This window comes from Meleagris gallopavo, chromosome 2, assembly GCF_905368555.1.
Source record: "Meleagris gallopavo chromosome 2, MGAL_WU_HG_1.1, whole genome shotgun sequence".
NCBI classification, from domain to species: Eukaryota; Metazoa; Chordata; class Aves; order Galliformes; family Phasianidae; genus Meleagris; species Meleagris gallopavo.
The window spans coordinates 1,282,817-1,306,969 of NC_139405.1; the positions used below are offsets into that span (position 1 = coordinate 1,282,817).

Sequence of the window (24,153 nt, forward strand, 5' to 3'; positions counted from 1 at the left end):
CTCTGATTCTCTTTTCTGGAGCACATAATGCTCAAATCTATCTGCATTATAAAAGGAAACACAGACACACACACACAAATACTGGGAGAGGGCTTGTAATAGAAATTGCATTATTGCTCCTACTAAATGATGTTGGCTTTCCTTTGGTGGCAAAACAGATCTATTTGGAACTTTGGCTATGCTAATAACTTCATAGATCAACGTACAGTTTAATTGATGGAACAGATGGAAGCCACAGACTCTGCAACATTAAAGAGTTATACTTAATGCACTGGAATAACTGTGACTTGATTTTAAAATGTTCTTCTAATTGTCTGAATGGTTTAACAGTTTCACAAATTCTACCCGATATTTCCACTCATACTAGTTTATAAGTTTATAATATGATTTTGTAAAATTGATGACTTCCAATTTCATGGAGGAAAAAAATTACATAAATTAGTAAAAAAGGAAGAAAAGTTCCCTGCTTGCTGCAGAAGCTAAGCACACACTTAGACCTTGGAGGAAAATGGCTAGCATGGAGTCTCAACATTTATGAGGAACATGCTGAGCAAAAGAGCCAGCTTTTCCAAATTTAAGTATATAATCATATCTTAAAAATTCCAACCTTCTAATGCTGGATTCCTGTATGCATTTAGTGCTAATTATTCACAGCTATTATATACAAGAGGACAGTGAATTTGTTGACAAATCAAAATCGCCCTTTCTGGTAGCATGCAATAAATGCTAAGTTGATAATAATATCTCTCTTTCATTATTACCAGTGTAGGTAGACACAATTTGACCAGATCTAAAGAAGAAAGACTCATAATTTATATCAAGTGGTTGAGGCAGGAGTAGAGGTGGGAGGATGAAAGTTCAGAAAGGATTTTAGCCCAGCCTAATTGATTCATGTAATGTCTTCAAGTTAAAAAGATAACACACGTATTACAATTTCTTTCCTATTACAAGTTACTGTAAATTACAACATCGCCTATGAAAGGTAAAAGACTGGGAAATTAATTCAGATGGGACTGTGTCTTCTGGATAAAGCTAAAAATGTGAAGTTGACTGGTGCCTAGAGAGTGCTCAAAGAAACTCAGATGACTCAAAACATGCCTCCATGTCCTAGGCAACTCCTGGGGTCCCATGCCACAGCATTAGCCTGATCCATTGGCCAGCCTTAAATATTGGACCAGACTTGACTTCTCCCTGCACTATTATTTACTTTCCTATGGGGAAATACACCATGTTCATCTCCTTAGCCCAGGCTCTGACTCCGGATCTAGTACAACTTAACAAGAAGGTTTCTGTGTCTTCTGCTACTTCATAACTGCATTAGCACAGCCATAGCCTACCCTTATCTGATTAAATATCTATTTTTTATACAGCACAAATCGGTTGACATAAAATGCTCAAAAAGGGCAGGCTTAAACCTCTCTAACCCTCTGTGGACATATTTTAGAGGCGCGGGATGTCTGAAAAGCACCTAACAATTCCAAGTGCTGTAAGATAGCCACGTATTTTTAAATCTTACTAGGCATCTTCAACATCCATAGGAGCAAAAACATCTCAATAACAAGCCTGGTTTTTACATCAAGGTGTGTAATGGGTGCTGAGAATATGGAATATTGGCTAATTAGCCAAGCAAAATTACAGATGCGAGCACTTTCCAATCACATGCTGTGCTCTCTTTTTGCATCACACGAGACCCCCACATTCGAGCTCACGGTACTTGAGAGCCTTTGACTCAGCCCTGCACCTCACTGCGCCCCATCTTACTCAGGCTGCTCTTGCATTTTCAAAAAGCAAATGACTGTCCAAACTCTAACAGCAGGGGTGATTCACCAAACCAGGAGCAGCCCCAGCACCTCACTAACATTCATTTGCCCTTGATGCTGCAGGTGCAGTCCGTTAGAGCAGGAACCTTCTCACCGCGCGGCTTCACACAGAACGCGCGCTTTGGGAGCAGCTCAGTGTAAATTGTGGCGTTTCCATCATACATGAAATTCAATGGGCTTTTCATTCTCAGCATAAACCTAAACTAGTTAAAGTCAGTGTGTGGAAGCGCCTCTGCAATGAAACAGCAGTTTGCATTAAAATTACATCATATTGTTTTGACATGTCTGAAGCAAAGGTTAAAATCATCTTTTTGCTGGACATTGTTTCTGTCATATTGCCCCACTGCAAAGCTTCAATACGAGCAAGCCCAGAACGATGTGAAATATTTCTGATACAAATTTTATTTTTATGTGAAACTATTCAAATGCTGCTGTACAACATGAACTACCTGAACCAAATCAAATCCTCAGGTCAATTCCTTCTTCCGAGTGCTCCTTAGATAACAAAGTCTTGTTCTGCGAATCTGTTCAATATATTAAAGTTGATTCACTCGGACAGTGTGTAAGATATAATACATTAATCTGGGCCATTTCAATTTCTGAGGCTGGGACTATAAAACTGGTGTGCTGCATATCTAATTTTTTTTGAATACCTGATTTATGCATCCCTCTGATGCATAGTGTCGATGGTATGGTGGATGCGGCTGCTGCATTAACAACGGGCTGCATCAGCACTCAAATCTTATCTTGTTAAATCAGACAAATGTAGCTCAATGAAAAGGAAGGAATAAATGCCTAGGATGGTTGAAAGGAGTGAATTTTAATCCTGTTTGTTAGGGGACTTTCATGGTGGGGGCTGAATGACTGAGGCAGGAATGTCCACCAAGAGCTTATGGGACTATGAATTATTATATGCTTATACATGCATCTACACACGCAGGATATACAAAGACACAGTTTTTCATTTTATTTATACACAGACAGGTAAAGATCCACACACCGACATTCATCCATATACACACACACACACACATTTTTAAAACTGGAGAAATAAATGGCTTTTATTAAAAGCAGGTCTGTATATACAAAGGGTACATTTCCACCTCTGATTCAAGAACAACCGTAATTGCTTCTTTGTATATAATTCATCATTTTATCCAGTGAAACAAAAGTTATCACATGGACTATGTATCCAGAAATAGATTAGATTTTCAGAGTAATTATATATATGTTTATATGATTTTGCAGATAGCTGTAGCACTGCTGTCGCTCTATACACAGTCAATATTAATTCTCAAGGAAAGAGAATGTTCCTGTGTTTGCACAATCAACGAGACCTGTAGAAATAAGCTGTCTGCCAGACTAGGAAAAGTTGCAATGGCACACTTCTCAGACTCAGCCCGGCTACTTACAATATATGGAATGTATTTTCAGAATTAATTCTTAGGAAGGACCCTGAATCACTGATCTTTAATTTCAATTGCCTTCTCTAATGAATTCTTGTATTTTACCTACATATCATAAGGCAGTAAGGAGCATTTGTTTATTTATCAATAAAAATGTGTTTGGGGAAAGGGAAGGACCACAAGCACTGTAAAGCAGGTGTGATACACACAAGCGAGGTTATATCTGGAATTACGTAATTGGCTCAAAAGTGAGCATTCATACACATTCTGCCATGAGAAATACGTTATTTAAGCATGCAGCTTAGCCCTCATTTCCTGCTCTTCTTCCCACCATGACTAATTACAGCCAAAGAAGGTGCTGTCAATAGCAGATCTCATCTTCACCACCTCTTCTGAGGAGTACTGAAGCACATGGCGGCAGTTCTATCTGTAACATCACCACCTCTGCTAATGTCAGCAGCAGCAATAATGGATGGAGGGATAGGTGATAAAGCATGAGTGGGGCAGAAAAGTGTCACACGCAAATACCGTGTGTAGCCTTGCTTATGTCAGGAAAGACCAAAGACCAAACCCAGGAAAGGACACTTAAGTGCTGAGATTTCATTTCCGTTTTGACTGAGCATAAAAGCTCATCTTTAAATTCACAGCATGTAAACATTTTAGAGTTCCTCCCTTAAGTTAAGCCAAGGTAAAAATAAATAAATAAACCACAGTAAAGGAAAGCAATGACAGAGGCCCAGACATGACAGAGATAACTCATTATAAACCTTTTTGATCCAATTATCCAGGAGAGGTTGTGATACGTAGCCCAAATATGTGCAGGCTACCAGAAGAGAATACAAATAAAGCCTATGCTCTCACTTTTCCTAAAACTTTCAGTGGTGTTCCTATTAACCATGCATATTAACAAGTGTGCAGATCAATTCAAAACTGTATTTCCGTTTAGGGGACAAAGGAATAATTAAAAAAAAAAAAAACAAAAAAAACAACTTTGTGTCAGTGACTCCAAATTCAACTGAAAAATAGGAGTTTGAAGGTGAGCCTGCTTTGGAGAGTTGTGCTGTGAATCGGGAGATTCCAGTTCCTGGTGAGCCTGAGGATGCTCTGCCATACGAGAAGTCAGAAGAGGCTTTCTGGGGATGGGTTGGAAGGTTTCTCTGTGTGCACGTCTTACTGTGGCTGTACCACGGCACTCCACGGGTGACATGCCTGGAGTGCCCCTGATGTCCCCGATCCCCAGCAACTGCTGCCCTGATCTGAGAGCCCCGCTTTGGAGCAGGGGAGACAAGGGAAATGGCCAAACCTTGGGGAAAATACAGATAAAATGAGCAAATCAAGATAATTGTGCTAATTATCATAATGAAGGAAAGATTGTGTGCTTGCATGAAGGCTCTCCCTCCCCCTCCGTGCACGATGCCACGGATGCATTCAGGGCAAATGAGTTCCAGGCCTGGCGAGATGCTCCAATTTCTGTCAAAGTGGCTCCATTACATGTGTGGCCCCCAGGGTCAGGCTGCATTAGCCAACTCCTTTATTCCAAACGTGATGAACTAAGGAGGCAGCAGTGTATTCCAGAAATGCCTTCACAATGGATATTTGCAGCATCCATAAGAACTTCAGCTCAGTTTAAAGTGGTGTGGGTTTTGTTGTTTTTTTTTTCTTTTTTTTTCTTTTTTTCTTTTAATTTTTTTTTGTTATATGGTAGAAAAATAAAACATGAAATGTCTTTAAGGTCACGGAACAGTGACCTCATTGGCTGGGCTAATTTGATTGTGCCAGAACAATAGCACTGTACTCCTCTGCCAGCGAAGTGCTTGCTAATTATGCGATTTGCCCTTGATAAGACCTTGGTGGGTCATTCAGCAGTTGTGATCTGTCACTGACTTCTAATCATGTATTATCGTCTGGGTGAGTCAGAATGGTACCCTAAGCTTTCTGTCTTTACAGCAATGTGGCACTCTAATTACCTTATGCCAAGTGGATATGCAGAGACTGAATTAAGTGATCACTGTGATTGCCTTCAAAATCTTCTCTTTATCCTTTGTGTTGCTTCTCTGCAATTTACATTTTAAGATGCCGAGAAGCTTTTGGTGAGACTGAAAATGCCACTCTAAAAAATAATGATTTTTTAATTTAAAAAGCATAACACTAAATCTAAGTCAGACTGATGCCTAAAAGTATTAAAATGCTGCTGAACAATATACCTCAATAAGAATCTCTCAGTAAACTTGCTGGAAACTATAAGACATGCTTTACCTTCTAATCTGCAACCAAATGAGAAACAAAAGGAAAGAAGCCTGATTTCTTTCTAAAGTTTGAACAATTCAGAACTGCTGCTTAATAAGCCAAATTAATTATAAAGTGGTTTTCCACATTTATTGTGCCTATAAAATATACATACCAATATGACAAATACTACAGATTATATATAAAGCTTAAAAAGCTTTGGCACTGTGTTCACCATGTTCATTAATGACAGTAAAAATGGGTTGACCCTGTAAGCCTTACAAATTTGGGAGCAGATTTTTCACTCGTTGGTTAACTCGTTTTGCGGCAGTTTAATGGATCTGTGTTAGGTTAGCTAAGAAAATGCTCTGTATTTCATCCAGTATTTTAAAAATCTGCCGGAGCAGCTCTATTGTTGCATAGCAACTCTCAAAAACTACAAAGCAATCTGTTATGGTAAACCAGTCATATTAACATCTGTATTTGCCCAGAGAATGATCTAATGCCTTTTGCAAAGAAAACATGATGATAAGTCGCTAGATTAAATAAACAAAGTAATGATTTATAAAATTTGATAAGATAAATTTGCCTGAATCATTCTTGAAAATATGAACTCTGAAGTGCTACTTGAAAGTTGTCATAAAACAGACAAAAAATCCTCACAACATTAAATTTATTGCACCACTAACAGAAAATAAGGATTTTTCAAAGCTTTTCTGTATTGTATGTCAATATTGCGGTATAATTTTTTTTTATAGAAACAAACTGAAGAAAAAAAAAAAAGTCAATAAAAACCATAAAGGACAATTGAGAAAAAAATTGCAAGCCTTATTTTCCTTGAATCACATGACGCACCAGCAGCATTATTTGCTGAAGCCTTGGTTTGTTGGGGGGTTGGGGGGAGCAGGCAGAGACAGAGAGAGAAAGAGAAAGAGGCAGAGTGCCTAGAAATAAGATGCATTCCCTGGGTGGCAAAACAAAAGAGCCCAAGAAAGAGGGAGAAAAAAAAAAAAAAAAAAAGCTGTAGAAAGTTGACACAGTCAAGAATAATGGCTAAATCTATCAAGTTTGATCAGGTATGCTATAATGAAGTGGAGCTTCATATTCCAAGCAGGGACAATGAAGACAGAAGTCAGGCTCTAGAAATGTGCTGCTCACTTTGTGCTTGGAATATGCAGCAGCCAGCGGGGAGCCACAAGATAATTACACAGTATTTGTGTGGTTCCAGGGAGCTTCCTGCGCAGGTTGAATGCCCGCGCTATATTAAAAGGCAGCACAGTGAAATGTTTTTAATGAATATTTTTGTCAGGGAAAGAAAAGGCATTTGAATGATTTTTGTGTATGCAGGGAACCAGAGGTGGAACGTCACTGTCAAAATACAGGTACTTTTATTTATATTTACTCCATTCCTTACAGTTTCAAGAGCCTAATGTCCTTTCAATAATACAAATCAGAACGCTAGGCTAATGTTAGTTAGGGCTAATTGCAAATATAGTCCTTTAACTAATGTTTGCTGTTAGCATGTTTTGGTGAAATCCTACATCAAACCGGCTCAAAACTACTTTCATTTTTATTTCCAATAGCATCTGAAATGTTTAGACACATTTAATCAGAAAACTCAAAGACGAAGTAACACAGATGTTGATACTTACTATTCAGTAGCCCTTGGCAGTGATAGATCTAAAACACAAGAATACATTATTTCAGCACTCTGTAATTCTCACCTAACAGATGTGAATAATCCACTGAATTAAATACCATAGACACGGTACTCAGAAATGCTCCTTTAGCAGTGCAAGCCATTGTATTGACCAATCCTAGGCTTTTATACATATACATTTATATATATATATATCCACATATGTAAAATAATTTGAAAGGCTTTTTGCAGGAATGATTTCAATATTACCCACACCTAAGCAAACCCTCGTTTTGCTGATTATGACCAAATTACTTCCAGCATGCATGGACAGAATCAGTTTGCTGTTACATGCTGCTCCATATTGTCCTGCAAGATTAACTAATGCCCTCTAGGTGCCACACAACCGTCCTCCACGAGAAACCCAGGCATGTCCATTTGCTCCCTGCTTTATATCAGTGACCACAAGGCACAAAGACTTGGGTGCCTTTTTTTAAACAAATAGAACGGTAAGCTTTACAGTGAAGCCATGATCCCCCAGGTGAGAGAGGCAGCCTGACCACCATCCAGGTGGCCCTGAGGCCATCATGAACCTCTCCACTCACATGCAACTCAGCTGGCCCAAAACACCCAACTCATCTGGCTCAAGACCTTGCCTATCAATGGCCAAAGATCAAACAAGAGAGAGAGAAGCTTGTGTCTTTCTCTAGGGATTTTCTTTGGTGTACATTTTAATAACTGTATGATTTGCAAGAAGTAAAGAACAAATTTTGACAATCTGGAAATAAGGAATGTAATTAGAAGGAGTCAATTTTTTGGTGGTGACACTTCAGAAGCCACTGCAGCAGCGGTGCAGAGAGTTCCTTTGCACCATGGTGGAGTGAGAGCTTCCCCTCCCTGTATTTTTAATTCTGTGCTTGCAAAAGCAAAGTAAGGTGTTGTGATAACAAACCTTGGGAGGCAGCAACAATGTAGAAAGACACTTCTTCAGTTAGGACATGGAGGATAAAAAACAGCTTGAGGAGTCAATGTAGTGCGGTGAGTCGAAGAGGTTTTTTTTTTTTTCTTATTTAAAGGACAGTAGAAAAATTTTGAGTACTTTTGATATTGCCAATGATTTTAAAGTCGTAAGCATCTAGAAAGAAGTGCCCCACACTACAAAATAGTAAAAGCAGAATGTAAACTGCAATGTAACTTCAGTTATTTCCTGTTTTGCTACATTATTTGAATGCATTTGCACTTAAATTTCAAGTTGTGAAAATTCTTGCAAAGAAAAAAACTCAGCGGGTTCACTTACTCTTTATATTTTTCAAGAGAAAACAAAACCAAACCCCTCGGAATCACTGAACAGTGTTACTCAGCCCTTATTACTCACAGGGATTGATTCTGCATCTTGAAACAACAGATTTACCTTGGGCAGGAACAAATCCCAATCCAAAAGGGAATAAAGTACTTCACACATGTATCCACTCCTCCCCTTTTTTAATGTTTTGCATTCCTATTTCAGCTATACTGAACAGTACATTCTCTGAAACTATCAGAGGACTAAGGTGGAAATACCTCTTCAGGAATTATCAGTGGTGCATTTTTTTTATCAGGGAAACGAATGTGACTTTTAGTCCACTTTTTGTCTATTTAGCAGCTCTACTATAAAAGGAAATCTTTCAGATGAAGGAGTAAACAGCTGCCACGTTTGGAGCCCAAGCAAACATCGTAACCTACATCTCGTTCCCCTGAGCAAAAACTGCACAAAAACTTACTCTATGGCAAACCAGGCAACGGGAACTACTAAGTAATTGTTTTCATTTTGTTTTTGGCAAGTTCTTAAAATTTTTGCAGCGCCAAATGTTTGCGCCCATCTCTAAAAAAAAAAAGAGGAAGATAATAATCACTGCTCTGGACCTCTGGATTGTGAGGTTGCCTTTTGCAATTAAGAGCAGATAGTTGTAACTAATCAACCATGGCAACTCATGTTTGCTCAGCTTCAAGCAGTTCACTCCACCAAATATATCTGTAAGTAACCAACATATGTAGCTACAGCTTATAGAGCAAGGAGTGAGCTTCCATGCAACCACCACAGTACTGCAAGCCTATTTTTCATTTTTGTTTTGTTGTTATCATAAACAAGCTGAAAGAAGAATGCATTCATTGGTCAGATTCTCCTTTAATTGCACCCACCCATTTAATTCCATGTAAGCCAGTGCATTACATCAAGTTTACAGGAGTCTGAGTGACAGCAGGACTCACAGAGGGCACTGGAATCCACTTGGGTTTACACAAGTTTAAGTGAGAACAAAATCGGGCCTTTAAACCAGAAAAAAAAAAAGAAACCTTAACACCATCAGCATTCTGCACAGGCATAACACCACAAGCAGTCTTCCTTACAGAGCCATATAAACTGGTTGATGTAGGCAGAGTTTCTTTTTGCATTTGTATATTAAGCCGTAATTTTGCCAATATTTACATGTACATATCCCTAAGTACGAGCAGAGCCGGCAATATCAACTATAGCAGTTAGTCCCATTGCATGAGATGAGCTTTGCATCAAAGGGAAAAAGGCTCCTCTCCATCTCACATGCTTTATTTTATTCAACCAGCTCTTTTTCACATTGTTATATCCAGTGAATATAGCACGGTTGGATTCAGAAGAGAACCTTAAGCGTTATCATAATGCTTAGAAGCAATGGCTTCACACTGTATAATCTATCAAAGGTGTCAGATTTACAAAATGCAGATTTTCTGTCACATTTGGGCACTATAAGCACTGTATCTTTTCACTAAGGTGCTGACTGCTGTTTTAATGAGGCCCTTTGGTGGCTGTAAAAAACTGAAAGGAGAGGATTATAGGGGTTACCCTAGGTATTGTCTATTTGTCTTACAAATTTCACACTAACTACCAATTACATCGCCATAAACCTTTTGGCTACTTCAAGCTATATGCCATATAATACATAAAAAATACGCTATGTTAACCTCTTCTATATTATACGAGTAACTACAGCCACTGATGCAAGTAACATATCTAATGAAGCCAATAATGAGCCTCTTTAAAAGTAGTCTTGTTATAGGAATAATATTAGAGCAGTTCAGTTAAAGGCTAAGGTCCATTATGGCATGCTTCCTACATTCTGTGGTCCCGGGTCTGAAAAGATGCTGACACACTAATTCAGGCTCAAGAAGGGCATTAATCTCACAACCTCCTACTTGTCATGCTTAATGGGACATCCTGCCTAGGTGAAATGAACCTGATGTATTCAGGTAAACATAATTTAATAAGGAAGAAAAAAAATAGCTGGGGTCCGACATAACGGCAAGCAGAATGTTTATAATTTAGTCACAGTGGAGAGTTAATGCTGGACTGAGAAGTAAGGAATGTAAGGAGAAAAAAGAAAAGGGCAAATAATACACAAATTGCTTTAAAGACCGACTGCTGAAATATGAGTGAATTTAAGAGAATACACTAATTGAGAGGAGGAAGAGATGCACTAATGTGGGGCTTAGAGCACTTGAGTGTAAAATCGAGATCTGAAGCCACAGAGTATGATATTTAAAAGGCAAGCATGAATGTCAGTGAGTAGCCATATATCCTCTTTTGTCTGTCATCAATCATAAGTCTAATAAGCCACCTAAAATTATGTTGGAGACACAGAACAGCACCAGCAACAGCAGCTGCAAGAAGCATGTGCCCTACCTGTGGTTTAGGTAGTAAAGGTGGGACCCGTCCCTCATCCCAGCAAAAGCCCAAGGAAAACACCTGTACAGAGTGCTGGGGCTCTGGAGCTCCGTGGTATGGGATAAAGATGTCTCCTTGTGATTTTATCTCCTGCTGACTCAAAGTGCAAAAGATATTGCCAGCTACATTTTACAAAATACACTGCATTTTCATTTACACATAGAAGCCAGGTAGCAATGAAAACCAGATAAGGCTGGATCCCTTCACCCGGGAGGAATGGGGCTGTATTTCCCCAGATCTCACCCTTCGCCACCTGCTGAAGCAAGAAGGTTGTGCTACACGTTCTGCATTGTGTGAGAAAGCAGAATGAAAACATGAGACGCACCAAGTGGATAATGTTGTCATAGATGCTCTTTGGTCAGCAGAGAGAAGGGAGCTTTGGAAAAAGCACAGCTTGCCACACATCTGTGGAGCTGGGCTGTCACCCTTGATCCTTGTGTGCATGTGGCTTTTTATTTGTTTGTTTTAAGTAAACTACATCTCTGTTTCCCTTTTTCTCAAATAGGATAAGCACTACTATAGCACTGAAAGATAGCAACATAAAACAGTGAACTTTGTTTGCTGTTGCTGGATTTTCTTTTCATCCGTTGCTGTGATCATTTTTTATAACTGGGCAGTGGGCTTATGTCACATCACTGGAATAACAGTGGTAAGGGAAAACTAGGTACACCTAGAAGTGCTGTATTCGTTTTACAGACTTGTGTTCCAGAAAGGGAATCAAATACATCTTTTCTGCAGCAATTAATTTCTTTGCCATGCTCCTGATTGCATCAGACAAGTGGAGCCCAAGCTGCATTTGTCTCACGCTACTGAGAAGAAATAAAAACTTTCTTTTTAACTCAACAAAACCAAGACGTATGGAAAAAGCAAGATTCAATTGGAAGAGGCTTGCAAATGCAGATGTTAATCTTGTTAAGCCTTGAAACACACAGTCCAAATAGGCCTTTGCTGCCTCACCGGCTCCCAATACACCTTTTGACCATAAACATCTGGGTATTTTATCTAGGCTGATTTTTGCAAGCAGTTTACTCTAAAGCCACTAATACATGCTATTTCAATGGGACTCTACGGTGCCTATTAGGTGCTGGCCACGCTGAGCAAGGGTGTGGGTTGTCGAGACGTATAGCACCATGGGGAGCTATAGGAGACACTGCTGCTGGAAGGCAGAAAGCCTACTGGTGCTCGCAGGTGCTCAGAGGAGTGCACTTGCTATTAAATTATTTCACAGGGAGAGGCCTATTACCTATGAAAGCAAATTCTGCTCCTAAAGGCCAGTGAAAAAGGACCATAACCCTCTTTTGGGGGGAGACAACGTGTCCAGAGGGATCAGTCCTAAAGATTCCAAGCAGCCATGGACTTCAAATACATAATAAGTACAAGATACATGCATGAAGTATTGTCAGTGGGTGATTTTCTACCCAGTAGACACTCATGGTCACCAAAGGATGGCCTCAAAGAGATTGATGGTTCAGGGATTCAGAAATAAATATATAAATAATATTGTCCACTTGCACGTGCTCAAATTAGCTACTTGTAAGGGATATGAAAACAGCCCCCACTGGGACTTTTGTCCTGAGGACATCTTTCAGCCATGGCGTCCTGGGAAGTCGGCTCATTTTATACACTTTTAATTTACTGGAAGAATCTCTCCTGACTCGTGAACTTTGAATAAGCCACAGACCTATGTTCTTAAGTTCCTCTCATCTTAAAAATCCAGATATTCTTTTGGGCAACGTTTCTACATAGTTTAAATCAGAAAATGTTTTGGATGGTAATGAAAGAAAGCTGTAGCAATACATCTGCAACAATGGCATACGTTGTGTTTTGGCACTCAATTTCCACAGCTCTCTGATACACGGTGGTGTTTTCTTCAGAAAAAGCCTGTTTTATTTATTTATTATTTTTTTAAAATAATAATTTAAAAAGCCCTTGTTTTAAAACAACATATATTTTAATTTTCAGATATGAATAACTATGTTTGCTTCTGTCTTCCTACATCTGAGCTTGGTTGTATATGGCCATTACATTTGTACTAAAAATGCATACAACTATCACACACTACAAGAACCCACCACATATTGAGCAAGACACATTAAATTCCTGCATTTGAAACTGCTTTAGAGAGGAAAAACTTGAAGTTTTTGTAAGGAAATCCTAAATTATGTTCCTGCTTCACAGTCAGAGTGTGCCCAAAGTTCAGAGAACCTTAATCCAGTAAAGCCATGGACACAGACTTCATGAACTGATGAATGTTGCTACGTTACACAAGTATCACCTCTTATTGATGTAGAAGCCCCAGCTCTCATGAGTCTTCCTAACCCAGGCCAGTTAAAGTTTTTAGGTCAGCAGTTAAAACTAGAAGTGCCATTTCAGTGTCATGTTGAGTTCCACACCACAACTCAGAAAATCACTTGTAATTCAAAGAACCTGGCAGTAAGGACAAATGAGAAAGACGAGAAGTCTGCAGGAGTCCTACAATAGTTTCCATAGTAAAAAATGCAGAGAACTGTCAACAAGGCTGGAAAAATGCCTTCCCAATAGTCTCCTTCTAAAGGCATACAAGAGCTCGCTGCTTGCTCCTCTTCATTAAGGAGCAGAGACATACAGTGCAATAAGCCTCCTCCAGCCTTTCATTCTCCATCTTAACATTAGGCCCTAGTGTCATTCATAAAGATGGGTTTCCACTTCTTTCAGAGCCAGGAAACCTGGCAAGGGTTTATCCAATTCTCAAAGTAAAAGTATGTGGTGCTCTGGCTGGAAGCGTCCGTAACTGAAGCTGTCAAACTTCACAGATCCCATAATTATGTAAATTATGTTGAGCTGAAGTTTAATGAAACAACAAGAAGGAAAACAATTTTTCAACTTCTTCTGCTGTTACAGTATAGAAATGTGTATCTTCCCTATGCTAGCGCCAAGTTCATATGTACTTAGTTTTCAGGACACAGACTTTCACAGCAGTTCTTCCCCAACTGCTTTAGGTCACAGAGAACTTGAGAGGACTTGTAGATTTTCAGGGAAGGAGATAAGAGTCCAGTAGCTACATGGCTTCACTGTACCACCACCAGCTGTAGGGCTGAGTGCCACTACACTGAGAATCAGGAATTTCAGTGATATTGTCCATGGGGAGGTATCAGCCCCCACCAAACCTAAAAATGCAATGTGAATTTGGAGAATCAGAAAGCGGGTACACAGTTTAAAATTGAGAACACAGTGTGGTGACAGTTAAATGTTATATTTCTTCTTCAAAGACATCCATTCCTTTACATTATCTTACAGGTACCGAATTCACTTGTTCCAACACAGCGCCATCATTTGTATCTGGCTTTTACGTTGCCCGAAAAGCATAGCTATATTTGCTGGAACAGTCTTTCCATATTGATCACAAAAGTTTCCCTTAACTCTGAATAGGAGAATGTGTCAACAATTAGATTTGATGTTTTTGAATGAATTCACTTTATAACAATTTTGCAAAAAAATAAGATTTAGAAAAGATTTTTCCCAGTCTCTCTCCTGAAATTCTCATAATGTTGCCAGATTGCCCCCCATCAACATTTTAGGTTTCTATTTTGCAAATGAGAACTGTGCTCTATAAAAACGGCTCTGTAGGACTGGGTAAAAAATGTCACCTTAGGTACCTGAATTAATAGTTCACTTACGTACTGTCTTAAGTCTTTACTATAGATCAGCATAAGTGTGCCAGACAGACAATTATTTAGAGTTCACATTTTTAAAAGGTGCCAAAGCCAACATGTCTTTGAGATCTCCCTGAATTACCCAGATTTTAAAAATAGAAAGCCCCTTGCAGTTTTCCTTAGTACCCCTGGAGATGTAAAATGGTGGAAAAAGTTGGCAGGAATAAATACTTCCACAGAGTTTCTAAAGCTGTAATTAATGTTAACGAAGCAATACCTTATATGGCAAGGAGATACAGCATAAATTGGATAAGTAAGAAAAATGATCAGCTGTGTGCTCTTCCAGTATAGTACATCAGAGTATTGCCACTGTAAAGCTATCGTTATTTTAAACCATTAAATAAAACAACATAAATTTGTAAGCAGGTGTTTCTTGTTGCAGGAGTATTGAAAGTTGTAATGCAAACAACCTAATTTTAGCATCTATGCAGAGCGAGAAGTAAATTTACTGATCACTGATGCATTGAGCACAGGGAGGACACAGCCAGCGGGAGCTTCCAGCAAGATTATCCTATTAAAGCAGGAAGGCTTCATGCGGCTGTTAAGGAAGTCGTCGAAAGCAGGTGATGTACGTGGGGGGTTTGATGAGCAGTCGCGGGCCCACTGTACATGGTAAGTTGTTGTTTTCTGCTCAGCTAAGCAGCAGAGAATTGATATGTTAGCAATGAAGTGCAGTGACAATTAAATTGTAACTGACCTACATGTTACCATCATTACGCTTCCTCTTTTTTACTGCTTTCCTTCTTATTTAATCACACAGTATGGGGTTTTTATTAGGCTGTAATGTTAAAATCTTCATCCATTTAGCTATAAATGTTTGACTGGATATCTATCAGACTTCCTCGCTCTATACAAACAAAACCATTTTGCTGAATCATTGTTGACTTGTTTGTGGCCTAATTTAATGAGTGTAATAACTTACATTACTACCCAGTTAACATTTAGGAGCCCAGAAAAGACCTGCGAGCATGCAGCAAGCTACTGTATATGTTTTCTATTCATATCACTTCTCTTTGCTGTAAATTTTACCCAACAATATGCACTTCTTTCAGTGCAGGCTTTGCTTCTCCTCAGCCCTGGTTGAGCTGAGCTGCAATGCTGAAACATCAAGTGCCTCAAAATGTTGATGCATTTTCAGTTTTCTAGGTATCAGGCACCTACTTACATAGCCTGAGACAGCCAGTAAAATATCAAAAATAAGGCTCAGCATACATTCATTGCATCACATTCATGCTGGAAACTACATTACAGAGGAAGCAAATACCCAAACAGTTACAGCTCCTGGAGGAGAGCAAAGCTTCCAAGCTAACTACGAAAACTAGAGAAAATTAAACTCACTAGGTCAGAGCCTAGACAGATAAGAAAAAACAAATGTTGCTGCTTTATTACATGGTGGGCAGGCTCAGGGACTGCTCCATAAGGATGTGAGGCTCCTTGGGAGCCCAGGGACATCTGTGGAGGCTGTCAGCCTGCAGCCAGCTTGCAGTGCTGTGAGCCCAGTGCTTCTGAGGCGCCTTTCCCAAATATATTCAAACGATCCTCTTATTTTTGTCCCAGAAGGGAAGAAAAAACATAAAACAAAAACAAACCCACAAGAGAAGAGCACCGAAACAAAACATCACTGACCCAGGAAGCGCAGGCCTCACCATGTGGTCTGCCTCATCAGTACTGCCACAAAAGCTGGATACAGCTCTGTAGTATTTTAGGGTTACTCTGAATTTTTAAATATATATATATATAGTTTTACATTTATTATAGATGTAACTTTTTTTGTTTAATATTCATATTACTGTTAGAGTTAATCCTATTGCCCGTTTTCTCCCCCAGTAAAAACTTTTCCCCCTATTCCTTGCCCCAGGCTCTTAGCCCATAATACAGGGCAAAGTGAACCCAGGACAGAAAAATAACACACTTTTTAAATAATAAACTGTTCATGTCTTAAGAAATGGCACCTAAGAACAAAATTACATATTTTACCACAACATAAAAGATTGTTAGTGTTAGGGTGTGGGACACAACTTCAAGATCTTACAAACTGAAAACCAAGCAGTGCTGCAGTAAATCTGCCCTAACGGGGCATACCAGTATTTGAGGTACACTTTCTTCATGGGTATGATGGACCATAAGCATACTACTTCAGTACAAACTTCAATAAACTCAGCAATGAAACCTCATTAATAACAGTTATCAAATCAGAGTGCGTTGCCTTTGCCATCAATAGCATTTCATATGGAAACAAAGCTGACCAGGACACAGCTCACAGCTAGTTAGTAACAGGATACTTGCATTCATATTAGAAACAAGAGTTCCTAAGAAATAATTAAGAAATACAGTATCTCTAATAAACCATCTTTCTAGAAACCTTCTTATCAATACCCTTATCAAGATTATATTACATTTTCCATCATTTGATTCAAATAAAAAAAAAACACAACAGAAAACAAAAATCAGTCAGAGCAACATTTCTTATTTTAGAAGGAACTGCTCTACACTTCAGTAACAACAGCTAAAAAACTGATCACCTCACCAGGAGTTCTGCTAAAGAAATGGCCTGAAGAGTTGGATGGAGTATTTATATTCATTACAAGTTGGAGGTCTGGGACTTGGCTGAGTACACAAAAAACTAAATCAGAAAACGGTAAACACAGTATGACGTATGCTGGAATAATTTGTTTTCAGAACAAAGTGCATTTGAGGGGGCATTCTGATTCCTCCTAACCAGTGTTTAGTTGAAGATTTTGTTTTATTTAACTTATCCCATCCTGTAGACCCCAGCCTGCCTGCAGTGCAACAATGCAGAACTTCCCAAAAAACACAACCTCAGGTAGTCTTAGAAATATAATAATAATAACAAAAAGTCACGGTGCTTTTAAAATCGGATTTATTATGGCTATAGTGTCGAGTTCTGTATCAGGAGAGGCCAAGTCAATTAGCTACAGCCTGGTTGGGAGCACCAGCAGATTTGAGCAGCACAAGTGGAGCTGAGCAGGGAGCAGAGGCTGTGCAGACAGCAGGCAGCACTGGTACCTGCTCAAGGTCCTTTGCCACTGTCTTGGAACATTTCTTACAATGCTGTGAAGCGCTCACTTAAAAACTTACGATATTACTTATTGGCTACAGAGCTTGATGTTTTGCTTTGCACTTTTAAGTCTGTATTAAACACAAAAACTCACTTCAGCACAGGTATTTCATGTGTGAGTGTGCCTTTAGCACACGCGCCAGCAGTGCCAAGCAGTTCCAGCACACGGCTGCTCCAAGCCACCATCTGGCCAGCGACCACCCCAAAGGAATGAACACCGCTGAGATCTTGACTCTATTTTGGCACAATGCTTTTCTAATCGTTACAGCCACAGAACCCTTCTCCAGCAGTGATGGGGAGCTAAAACAGCAGTGACCTACACAGTGCATCCTGGCAGAGATTTTGAAGCAGGATTATTATCTCATATTCAGTGACTGCAAACTGTTGGGAAGTAGACAAAGGAGGAAAGTTCAGATGTAACAGAGAGATGCTGGAGGAACTACCAGAAGGTAACTATTTGATACAATGACTACATGCAGGTCATTTATTTTATTCTTCTATCCACGTAAAAATACATTTTCTATTTTATATATAATGAACACAAGCATCATAATACTTTTTTCAAGTACAGAGCCACGCTGCGACTTCCTTTCTGGTGTACAAATGCATACGTAATTTTGCCGGGACCAGCTGCTTTCCTGATTTAAGATACTTATTGTAAAAGATATAGATACGCCATGTAGAGTAAGCTGCCAGTACCAGGTAAAGGACATTTCTAAGCAGAAGCTTGCAGGAGATACGTTAACAATAAACATCAAGGCAGACAATATAGAAAAGCTGAATCTTCACAAACTCTGGCCGTAAAATTTTTCTGCATCCAACATTTGCTACGTCTCAGTTGGAATCTTAAATGAAACCCAATTTCCACATTCAGTACCGTCAGGTAGATTCAGCTGAGTGCTTCTTGCCTTCCACTGTAAGAGGTCAAAGCTCCAGTAATAATTTAAAATGTAGACAACTTTAAAATAAATAAAGCATTTTTAATTGTTTCTCAGGAAATGACTAAAATTATACTACATTTTTAGAATTGCATACATTGATTTTATAACAAGGATATAAAAAGGTACAAAAATTTCTATCGCATCCTGAGCTGCTCTGGATTTTTATCATTTGCAAGTTTTCTGAACTTCTGAATTCAAGTTTTTTTGCATTATAATTGATAAGTGTCTAAACATTTACTGTTGGTGTTTTTATATGAAATAATGAAATATTTCAATTTATTCCTGAATATATTCTAGTTAATCCATAATTCTCAGGATATACTTTTTTTTTTTTTTAAGTCTATCATTTTATTTTGGGTAGAACAAAACATTTCAGCTGTTCTGAAACACTGTTATCTTTTCATGTGGCTAGAAAAATGAGAACCACTACACATCAGTCACGCAAATCATTCAATGAGCAAGCACACCTGAAGTTGTTTCTACAGCCATGGTCAAATTTACCAACTGATTTTGCAGTAAGATGCCAACTGAACAGTTTCTCTTCCTTCCTCTATTTTGTTCATTTCAATTTTATTTAAAAAGGATTGTTCATTATTCTACTTAGAAAGATTCTCTCCTTTCCTCACAAGAGAATGTTCAAATGACACCTTTCTGTCTAAGAGTTTGCATTTCACCAGAGCAGCAACATTAGGCAGAAATTTGACTTCACTATTTTTAAGGCCCTGCTCAGTGTCAGTCATACAGGGATGGGAAGAATTTTTCATTATTAAAATAGTCAAATAGCTGTGGAAGAAGTCTTCCTTTCTCCCTGAATGTGATGCTGCAGAAGAGAGGCACAAACTGCCACAGAGCCTACATAGTTGCTTACTGACATCAGAAAGCCTCTCCAAACATCCTGCCTCCTTAAAATAGAGTCTTGATTTCTCAAAATTTAAGGATGAATGATCATTTATGGACTATTTTGGAAAAATTTTTACCTGAATTTCTATATTTTCACTGAAAATTGAGAAATTCCAGCATTTTTTAAATATTTTTTCAACACAAATACTGCATGCATAGTATTTGATTATTTATATTTTGACCACTCCATTTTATGATAAAGGGTTTCATTTTATTTATTTTGTTTTTAAAGCTGTGGCATGAAATGCTCTTTACTGGTAATATAGTACTAGTCTAACAAGTCAAACTGCAAATCATTTATTGAAGGAAAGTTGTTCTGTGAGATATCTGAATTCAATACATAGTTCTATTTTGTTTTAGACGTTTTTACCAATCTCACAAATTGCAAAATGTGTAAATTGCCAAAGAACTGTATGTTTCAAAGCATTGCAACAGTCATGATTATTATAAAATGATTGAATCATAGAATCACCAAGGTTGGATAAGACCTCTAAGATCATCCTATCCAACTGTCCACCTATCACCAGTATTTCCCACTAAACCATGCCCCTCAGTATAATATCTAAACATTTCCTGAACATCTCCAGGGACAGAGGCTCCACCAGAGTCTCCTTGGGCAGCCCATTCCAGCACATCATCCCTCTCTCAGAGAAGTATTTCCTTATGTCCAACCTGAATCACAACTACAGACCATTCCCTCTAGTCCTGTCTCTAGCTAATGGGAGAAGAGGCCAATCCCCACCTTACCACAACCTCCTTTCAGGTAGTTGTAGGTCACCCCTAACCCACCTCCAGACTGAACAATCCCAGTTCCCTTAGCTGCTCCTCATAAGGCCTGTGCTCCAGACCTCTCACCAGCTTTGTTGCCCTTCTTTGAACGCACTCCAGTGCCTGATTGTCTTTCTTGCAGTGAGGGGCCCAAAACTGAATACAGTACTCAAGGTGCAGCCTCACCAGTGCTGAAGGATGATCACTTCCTTTCTCCTGCTGGCAACACTATTTCTGATACAAACCAGGATGCCATTGGCCTTCCTGGCCACCTTGGCACACTGCTGGCTCATGTTCATTGTTCAAGCATTGATCAATACACCCAGATCCGTTTCCTCTAAACAGTCTTCCAGCCACTCTGTCCCAAGCCTGTAGTGTTGCCTGCAGCTGTTGTGGCCAACGTGCAGGACCCAGCACTTGATCTTATTGAATTTCATCCTGTTGGTCTCAGCCCAGCTATCCAGACTGCCCAGATCTCTATGTAGGGCCTTCCTACCCCCAGGCAGATTGACACTTCCTCCCAACTTGGTGTCATCTACAAACTCACTGAGGGTGCACTCAATGCCCTCATCCAGGTCATCAGTAAAGCTATTGAACAGGACAGGCCCCAGTACCAACCCCTGGAGAACACCATTCATGACCGGTTGCCAGCTGGATGTAACTCCATTCACTATCACTCTCTGGGCCTGGCCATCCAGCCAGTTCTTTACCCAGCAAAAAGTGATTTGTCCAAGCCATGGGCTGCCAGCTTCTCCATGAGAATACCGTGGGACACAGTGTCTTTGTTGAAGCCTAGGTAGACTGCATCAACAGCCTTTCCCTCATCCACCAGGAGGGTCATTCAATCATAGGAGATCAGGTTGGTCAAGCAGGACCTGTCTTTCATGAACACTTGCTGGCTATGTCTGATGATCCAGTTGTCCTGCACATGCCACATGATCTCCCTAAAGATGATCTGCTCCATAACCTTTCCTGGCATCAAGGTCAGGCTGACAGGCCTCTAGTTCCCTGGTTCCCCTTTACAACCCTTCTTATAGATGGGAGTCATCTTGACCAGCCTCCAATCCGCTGGAACCTTTCTGGTTGACCAGGAATACTGATAGATGATGGAAAGCAACTTGGCTATCACCTCCACCAGCTCCCTCTGCACCCTCAGGTGGATCCTATCTGGCCTCATGGAGTTGTGGCAGTTCAGGTGGAGTAGTAGGTCTCTAATTGTCTCCACCTGAAATATGGGGGGTTTATTCTGCTTCCCATCCATGACTTCCAGGTCAGGGGGTAGAGTGCCCTGAGGATACCTGGTCTATAACAGACCCCCACCAGGATGTCTGCCTTAGTTTCACTTTGAAGGGACACAGCACACAGCGTGTGACTATGCAAGTGTCATACTGAAATTTCTATTAATAAGCCCTGTGACTTCAAATATTTGATGTTGTTTAATTGATATTTCTGACTCATCATCTGGATCGGGTAGTTAGAACCTGCCAAAGCAAGCCTCTGTCTCATGAGTCTTTCATGAGTCTTTTTCTTCCCACTTCCTTCTCAGTGTGGCATGGAAAGCATGACCCATAGATGCTAGCACAGGGAATGTGAGGAACACTTAGGCTTAACATAACATCAGCAGCTTGGGACTTGTTCAGCTCTGTGTGCCCAGATTAACATGCTGGAAGGCAAAGATGAGAGCCAGCCTCTCAGCCCAGCCATCAAACTTCTGAGATACCACAACTGTGCAGGATGCACTGGAGCAGCAATCTTCCCTGCACTATGCTTTGGAGCTGGCACAGGTCAAGGATCCAGTGCTCCATGCTCTCTGGGAAAGCAGGAGCAGCTCAGAATCACTGTCACACTGCAGCTTAGACAGCTAAAAACAGCTCCCTGAAGCATGGAGCTCAGACTTGTGGAATCCAGCAGGAAATGAAGGTAATACCCATAACCAAATATAGTTTTCTGCAACTTCCTGAACAGGGGATCTGCGAAATCTCCAAAGATAATCCTATATTATTCTTTAAAGCCTCCCTGACTACTGCTGCTCATACTGGACAGAAAGCTCTGGATGTCCTCTGCAGACCTGAGCCCCTTGCCTGAGCCCTTTAACCACAGCCCCTCCATGTGTGCAATGCTGCGCCCCTCAGGAGCATGGTCAATTTGGCACCACAGTGCAAATAACCTCAGCTGCTTCAAAACATCCTTGTGTTTGTGGGACAAGGCAGGATTCAGATTAACTCCACAATTCCCCTGTTAGCACAGCTAAACCGTTAATGAAATCTATCCATGTTATATGTCTAAATGAACGTACACAGTTTCTAAAGTGTTGTTCCTTTCCTACAGTGAAGCTATTGCCCTAGCCCTGCAAATTTAATTATTTAATCAGTTTGGCTGAATTTCACAAAGCATTAAAACGTTAGATATTACTTAACATTCCTTATAAATTGCATTTATTAATTTCAGGAAGGAAACTTGCCATTGCTACAGCAATTTAAATTAGTACCACATGGCTACAGACTGCTGCTGAATGATTCTTTGGGGGCAAAATCAGTTCTTTAAAAGTATTTAAATGACGCTAGAGATAAGCTAACTACATTTTTGTCCAAGAAGTCACAATTTATCAAAAATGTAATAAACCATAGACAAAATATTCATTGTAAGCTGCACATAACGTGGTCCATGAAATGACATTTTAGCATCTCTCACTGTGGTCATCCTAAAGTTTGCTGACAGTGCAGAGTAATGCTCCATTGACATTCAACAGTCCCCATCTCCATGTTCCTCTGTGATACCATGACTTTATGCACTCCAGCCCAGTCTCTCGCTGGTAGTAAATCAGTCAACTTGGTTATACAATGTTGTTCAACATTACTGATATGGAAAGCAAATGAGGAAAGAAATCCCTCTCCTTCTGACTTGTCCCTGCACTGCTCCAACACATGCACCCTGCCAATACACCTCAGCAGAATTCTCTCCATCCCAGGGATGATTATGGCTCCTATGAAAAATCACCAGGCAGCATGAGCTGTGACAGTTCAACAACTGGAGACCCTTTAACCTTGATGTAGCAAGAGTACATCAGCACCTCCTATAGGAAAATCTGTATGGAGAGCACATATAAAATAACAAAATAGATGTATAAAATAATAGATTCATCTTCCTGTGGCTAAAGATAAATATTAAATAATCCTATCTGCTTCTGGCTGAAAATTAATTTCTTCTAAGGCAAATAGAGTAATACGTATATGCGTTTCAATTCCCATTTGGCAAAGAACCTATTTTCAGTATGCAGTATGCAGACTTTCAAAATACTAGAACTATGTTCATCACAGACACACTTAAACAAATAAAATTTTCTTCCTTCGGGTACAAATTCACTATGGTCTGATAAAATATAGATATATTTTTAGAGCATCAGTATTCCTACCAAATCCAGATATTCAGACTAAAAGCACTCTTTTTTAAACCTTTCCTTTTCTTCTTTGAAAGATGAATAATAGGTTTCATCAGAAATAGAGTGTCATTACTTTAAAATAGCTCCAGAGGTACAGCTACATAATGCTAAGCAGCACCATGCAGAGATGCTCAAGAGATTGCTCTCAGAAAGCTAGCCCAAGTATCACGTACAGTCGAGATGTGGTACTACAGCACAACAAATCTGAGCCTATGCAGTATGATGACATGGCTGTGTTGCTTCTGATGGCAAGGCTAGCTCACTCCAAATGAGTTCAGGCATCTCTGCATAGAAATGTATCATGCTATTTAGACATAGTGCTAGATTTACAGGAGTATCTTATGCCTTAGCAAGACAGATTTTTCATGTGCGTTTATGCACTATGCCTAATGTATGCTGTTACTCCAAAAAATTCCTCTAGGATGTTAATCTCTGTCTCCAAGTATCCAAATACCTCTGTAAAGCAGGCCCAAAGCTGGCTGCTGATTTTGTAGCCCTGTGTACTTAAAA

At 39.6% G+C, this 24,153-nt stretch overlaps 1 protein-coding gene across 15 annotated transcripts in view; it reads right to left on the minus strand.

Moving 5' to 3' along the window:
- LOC116216268 (uncharacterized) overlaps nt 1-24,153 on the minus strand; it is a 359,292-nt gene that overhangs the window by 200,690 nt on the left and 134,449 nt on the right. Inside the window, exon 1 of one of the 15 annotated variants that reach the window (XM_085218541.1) lies at nt 7,105-7,134. The exons of the other annotated variants lie outside the window; for them this stretch is intronic. The gene's annotated coding sequence lies outside the window, so the exon portion shown is untranslated. Of the gene's footprint in view, nt 1-7,104; nt 7,135-24,153 lie in introns of those variants that run through there. 15 annotated transcript variants of the gene reach the window in all.